Below are 7,268 nucleotides of genomic sequence, written 5' to 3'. Positions count from 1 at the left end.
ATGGATGGGTGGAAGAGTGGATGGATGAGTGAAAGGATGGCTTGGGGAAAGGGTAAATGGTTGGATGGATGAGTGAATGGATGGATTGGTGGAAGAGTGGATGGATGAGTGAAAGGATGGATTGGGAGAAAGGGTGGATGGAGGGATGGATGAGTGAATGAAATGATGGATGGAAGAATAGACGTTGGATAGGTTTGCAATGGTTGAAAAGGTTTGGATATGGATGGGAACACTGATGGAAGGACAGAATGAATGGTGAAAGACTGAATGGTGGATGAAAAAATTAATAGATAATAGAAAGTACATTTGAAATGGTGGATGCCAGGGGTTTGATGGAAGGATGAATGGCTAGATCCTTAGACAAGAGAGCTCTTCTGGGGAGGGTTGTGATGACTTACTTTGCTTTCTTGGTGCCATAAGAGCTTTAGTTCAAAGTGGGAGGTATTTCAATTTTCTGGCTACTCCCTTGCCTATGTATTACTATTCTGTACTTGCTGTGTGCTTATGTGTGGGATCCATACATCATGCAAACGACATTTTGAGTGACACCCAACTGCTACTTGAATGTTACACTAGTAATTGTAAATGTTTGCCTGCTTTGTTTTAGGTGTAAGGTTTTAGGGAGAGCCTCATAGTGCCATGAGCTACGCTTGAGATGTATATTGTGTTTGTAACAATAGGCAAGGTGTCAAAAATAAACTATATAACCTTTGTGACTTCCGTCAGCTAGTGCAACTCTCTGCGAAGCCCCCATAAGCAAAGTCAGATTCCATATTTTAGGTTCCACTTGCTGAAACACCCATAATGCGTTCCCTATAGTGGGTTTATCACAGCAATCCTCCCTTTAGTTCACCTATGTTTGCCGCGTTACATCTCACAATGGCACTCAGATATGAGATGCTAATAACAGTCTATCCAAGCAGATCTTCCTGAGCACTTCTCTCACCAAACATGTCTGCTCATGACCATGAGTTATAAACAAATTATCAGACTGGACAACCCAGTGCAGTAACCATATAAATAGATTATTATTGTATGAAATACCTCAAAAAGACCTGCACAGTTGCTCAAAGCTGTATGCATACCGAAAAAACGTGAAGTGCACGATTGTCTCAACCTAATATAAACTTATTTTGACTTGTACTTAAGTGGTTGTCCATTTACTTACTTTTATACTATCGCGCAACTTCCTCTGATGTGTCTGTAAAACGTACCTTTTGATCCGAAGATTTGTCCTGAATTTTGACCTGTCCTGAATTTTCATCTTGAATTTTGACCCTTTGTCCTGAATTTTTACACTTAGAATCCTGAATTTGCAACCATGCCAGTTGGTCACCCTACATTAACTGGTGAGCTCCTTTCGGGGCGCTGCGTTCACACATGGGAGTAATTTTAGGGTTCAGGGTGGGTTAGGGATTGGGGTGCCAGGGGGTAAATTTAGGGTTCCGGGTGGGTATGGGTTTTGGGTGCCAGGAGGTAATTTTAGGGTTCAGGGTGGGTATGGGTTTTGGGGTGCCAGGGGGATAATTTTAGGGTTCATGGTAGGTATGGGTTTTGGGGTACCAGGGGGGTAATTTTAGGGTTCAGAGTGGGTATGGGTTTTGGGGTGCAAGGGGGGGGGCATTTTAGGGTTCAGGGTGGGTATGCGTTTTGGGGTGCCAGGGGGACAATTTTAGGGGTCAGGGCGGGTATGGGTTATGGATTTTGGGGTGCCAGGGGGCTAATTTTAGGGATCAGAGGGGTCATTTTAGGGTTTGTGTGTGCTCTAATTGTTGTCCAGTTTCAAATGCAGAATTCACCACTTTTTTTCTCAGCTTGGCCTGAGCATTACCGATCCTGATTGTCTGCCATTTTAGCCCCGCCCTTATTGATTAACATTAGCCACGCCCCTTCATTTGCTAGGTTAGCCCCCCCCCCCCCCCCTGGAAACATTTCTGCGGACGCCCATGGAGGCCACCATGTCAGGTGCAGATATCCTTTTAACAAACAGGTTTGAAGCTCTTCAGTATGCTGGCCCAGTTGTCACATGAAGAGTAAGGAGAGCATGCGAGGGGAAGTCGCTCATGAGCGATGTGACAGCTCCACACGTATACAGTGTGTGCACAAGCCTACTTTTGAGCCCAGCATGATGGTTGAATGGCACAGTGGCCACGGTACATAAAAGAGAAATAAATAAGTCCCAAAGCTCGACACCACTCACATGCCAATCCTGTATAGTGTGATTTACAAAGCGATCCTAACAGTGTAAAACTTGTTAAAATATGTAGTAACTTCAGCGTTACCGTTGGGTAGGTTCATCAGCTGTTTGAACAACCCATGATTTTTTTGCCTTATTGACATGGAGATACCAACAAGGCCAGTCAATTACCAGGTAGCAAACCAAGTTGTGACATTCAGCCTTAGGTGAATAAGTACTCAAACTTACAACATCTAAATGTGTGTCTCACATATGACAAGTGAAATTTCAGGTTACTGGATTTGTTGTTTTAAGTTCATATTTTTAAAAGGGAAAAAAGACCAAATTTTACAATTTTTTTACTGGTGTTACCATGCAACATATCTACTTTACTAGTGAAACACTGGCCAGATGGCAACCGTAGCTCATAAATTCTAAAGAGAACTTACAAGACTTTTAATATTTAATAGTAGCACAGAATCCTTATTCAAAAACACCAACAAGTGTATTTACGCGAACTTCGCGACATTTATGACCTAATGTAATGTGCTTTCCATTGGTCGCCACCTGTGGTAATATAAAGATGGCGGGTTTGGCCTGAAGCGAGAGAATACACACTAGCAGAGTGCAACAGGAACGGAGGAAAGTACTTACTCTACTAAGTGGCGACCCGGGCATATTCCCGGACCTGAGGGGCTAAATGATCCTTACATCGTTTATGGCCCTCTCAGTTAGGGGGAGAGGGTTGAAATTAGTTCATGTTGGGTAGTCTATAAGTTTTGGGGACTTCTCCAGTGTACGCAGTGTCAGGCAATGCACTGCCTGAATCTAGCAGCCTTGATGGGTTTGTCCCTTACAAACCAGAGTTGGAGGCGTATGGGTAAACTAGATAAACTCTACACACTTTTAAGTCTAAACATCAGGGTCCTCAACGCCCCAGCCAGATATCCCTACTACACATGCTGAAGGAGTGCAGCTGTCATATGTCTCCTTCAGGAGACCCACCTTTTGGCGCATGACTGGGGGTGCCTCGGATCTCGATGGTTCACTAGACAGTTTTTCTCATCCTGACCCAATCCTAATTGCCAGCAAGTTTAAAGGGAAGGTCCTGACCACACATGCTGAAATCCCAAGCCGGTAATTGGGCTTGAGAATCTCTATGGCATCCCACACATTCATGCTCTGCTCCCTTTACGCTCCAAGTGAGAATCAGAAGCTTTCTAAAAAAGACGCCGTAGTAGTAATGACCACCCCAGACACTGACATTTTGGTGGGAGGAGATGTTAATGTGGTAATTGACTCGGAATTAGACTGGTCTGCTCAACAGGTGAGTCAATCCGTGTTATTTATAAGTCGGGTTGAAAGTGGATGGTGGAACTCGGCCTTCAGATATTTGCAGAGCCCGACACCCCAGCTCTAGTGACTAAACCTGCTACTTGCCCTCACATCAAATATATGCCAGGCTTGACTATTTTCTAGGGACCCAAAGGTATTAGCACAAACTCGCCACGTAAATATTGGAGTGACAGCCCTCTCTGATCACTTCCCCATTACTTTATCCCTAGGTGATTGACAAACAGGCAGAGCCCCGACTATGGCGCCTGAATGACGAACTCCTAAAATCTGACCCTTTGAGAACAGCCATTGGAAAATAAATTTCGGCCTTTATCAAAGACAATGACTGCACAGTCTCTGACATGGGGATACTTCGGGATGTACTGAAGGCGGTCCTAAGGGGGGAATTAATCTCCTTAACAGCAAAATGTAATGCAGATAAACGGGAGAAGTGGACTGAACTGGAGACACAGGTGCGAAACTTAGAGGGCCCACCATAAATAGACAAACTCAAAAAAGATCTGGCGCAAACTCACTCTTGCCAGACAACAGCTTAAAGCCCTACATATGGACAAAGCAGAATATGCCCTACTGCACCTCCACCAGCCCTACTGCACCTCCACCAGCACTACTATAAGATGGGAATAAGACCGGGAGACTCCTAGTATGCATACTGAAAGCTAAAACACAAAGGCAAACCATTAACACGATAGTGACTAAAAATGGGGAAGACCTGCACAAATCAGAATTAAGCCTGGAAACGTTTAGGCCATACTACACCTCCCTTTACACTCCGGACCTGGTATCACCTTCCGATATCTCAGGATACTTGAGCTCTATTCAGGTTCAAGTCCTCACCGACCAACAAATAACTGTGCTTGAGACAGCAGTCCAGGAAGTGATCTCTAGTATCAACAAATTGCCCCTGGAAAGAGCCACCTTCTACCAAATATTTTGCCCATTACTAGCACCACTGTTAGTACGTCTGTAGGACTCCTTCACTGAAACGGCCACCCTTACACCAACGATGTAAGAAGCAGTGATCTCTATCATTCATAAAGGGGGCAAATATCCCATCTAATGTGCCTCATACAGCCTAATCTCCCTTCTAAATACTGATGCTAAGATTTCCACAAGTATACTAACACAAAGACTAGGCCTTACATGCAGGGCTGGTAGACCCAGTTCAGGCGACTTTTGTCTCAGAGAGGGGAGCCAGTGACTACTAACCTCATCTTGCACATTCTAGATGAAATGGCACAATCAGGAGTATCTACCTTCTTGCTCACCAGAGATGCTTAGAAGGCATTTGACCGGGTCCATTGGGCGTTCCTACAGGCGAAGCCAAAGTGGGATTTGGTCCTACATTCACGACCTGGGCGCTTTGTAGCTATAGGCACCTCACCACAAGTGTCCAAGCCAACGGTGTCTCGCAGGGTAATGTGGCAGTGGTGCCCGATGCCCCCCTTACTTTTCACCCTCTACATAGAGCCACTAGCAGAACAAATACAACACAACCCACATATCACATGCATAGTCTTCGGTAGCTATGACCATAAGCTGGTCATTATGCTGACAACATCGTGGTCATGATAACTAACCACACACTTCTCTGCCATCACTGCTAACAGAACTGGAGACGTTTGGAAAAGTCTCCGGGTTTAAGAGGAATACCTCAAAATCTCAGGTCCTCACTCTTAACATAGTGCATTTTGGGGGGCATGGCCAAGGGGGAGACCAGGCAAGAGGCGTCTCCCATGAGCTCCGCATGGATGCCCCATTTCCCCCCATGAAACAGTGAATCCCTGCTGAAGTAACGGTCTGCAATGGCCCCCACGTCTGGTGAACAACGGGCGAGTCGAAAGCCTCTCATGGGACCTGCAACTGCCCCTTATGATAGGAAGATTGGCTATGCCGGGCAGCTGGTGACGATGCGGTAGTCATCTTTTAGCCATGCCGATTGAAGCTAATGCACTAGCGCCCCGGCCAACGGAACGGAAAGACCGGCACCAGGGAGACGGCATGGGGGCGTGCTGATGACACCCCTGCCCCAGAGGACTGAGGGGGCCCAAGCAGCCGATAAAGATCTGGGCCTTCCATGACCACCATGAGTACCACATAGCGGGCCCGGTGACAGGGTTGCTTTGGAGGGCCCTGTTGTGTGAGCAGGACAACCCTGGAGATACCCGGGGCCTAAAGAGGAGCAATGGAGGTGCTGCCCGGGGAGGCTTTTCCTGACACAGTGGAATCCTCACCTTGAGAGGGTGTGGCAGGCCTGAAGACAGCCCTAGAGAAGTGGTGCAGTGGATGGGCCTCGGCGTGCTGACGGCCACGCCTATACAGCAGTGATATCCCCCATGCCTTGTAGGGCAGTGGAGGAACTGGCTGGCCTGTTTCTGCATGCTGGTGGCTTTGGCAAGCAAGCAGCTCGGCAACACATATCTGCCCACACGTTGGCCCGCCAGAGGGAATTAAAGGACGTCACTCAGCATTTGAAACACTGCGAGATTCTGTACCGGTGGGGTTTTCCACTCCACCGTCCCTTCACCTTCCAGGAGAAGAGGGTTGTTGTCTGCACGTTGCAGGAGGCTAGTAGGCCCTGGGAATGCTGCCACTTCCAGACTTGAAGGCTCCTTACGAGTCGAGAGACCTTGCATTGGTGGATGGAGGGGGTAGATAGTGCTTCCAACATATGAGACAGGAGAAAAAGAAAGCATGCAAGTAGCGGTACCAGGCTGAAAAGCACCACAGGTCACCTTCTTCACAAGACAACATTCTGCCCTGAACCTTTTTTCAATGCATGAGGGATAACAAAAGTTCTATCATCAACAGATGCCAGACGACATATTTCCTATCTCCTGTTGAGAAATTATTCACCCATATAGAGACTAACTGCAAGTAATAAGGGGGGGTCTCATTTGTGTTTCAAGTAGCCTGCCTCTATCTCACTGGACTGCCTTTGCTTTTCTCAAAGCGTCGTACTTTGTTTTTCCTTTTCGAGATGGCCTATTGGCCCTGTGGATCGCAGAAGGCTGGGTTGGTCATTCAGATGCTAGCTTTAATATTCATGTTTAGTTTGGTATTGTTGTTTAGCTTCTTCCTTCGTTTTTATTTTTTTACACACTTGTATGCTAAGTTTCGGGGCGGTGGGACAGAGACACGCCTTCTCCACTATGTCTTCCACAAAGCTGGGGACCACTCTATATCCTGGTATGACACATCAATTCCCTCAATGTTCAGGGCTCAAGTGCAGAGCATTGACGAACTAGCTATGTCAGAAGAAGGTGGATGTGGTACTCCTCCAGGAGATACACCTTCTCCGAATTGACACGAAACACCTTCACTCCTACTGGTACCCTGCACTGTTCCATTTGTCCTACACCTGCAAATCTGGGTGAGTGGCCATTCTCCTTCGACACAACCTTTCTTTCAAATTAGATAGCACATACAGAGACAGGGAGGGCCGATAGGTGGAAATACATGGCATGCTTGGCTCCATCAAGATAACCATAGCCTCTATATATGGCCATAATGGTGACAGGGAGGTGTTCTACTCGACTTTTTCCTGATCTCCCTTTTTGGAGGGGGAGACATTGTGATAGGCGTCAATCTCAATCTCACGGTTGATTCGAGGCTCGACTCATCTCATCCCAGACAAGGCGAGCCCGTGCACCCTCTGCCCGGACTGGATTTGCCCTTGGTGGATGCACACCCTCAGGAGCATGACTACACATTCTGTTCTAATGTTCACAAGTCA

The sequence above is a fragment of the Triturus cristatus genome, chromosome 5_1 (assembly GCF_964204655.1).
Source record: "Triturus cristatus chromosome 5_1, aTriCri1.1, whole genome shotgun sequence".
Taxonomy (NCBI): Eukaryota; Metazoa; Chordata; class Amphibia; order Caudata; family Salamandridae; genus Triturus; species Triturus cristatus.
This window is presented reverse-complemented; position numbering follows the sequence as displayed.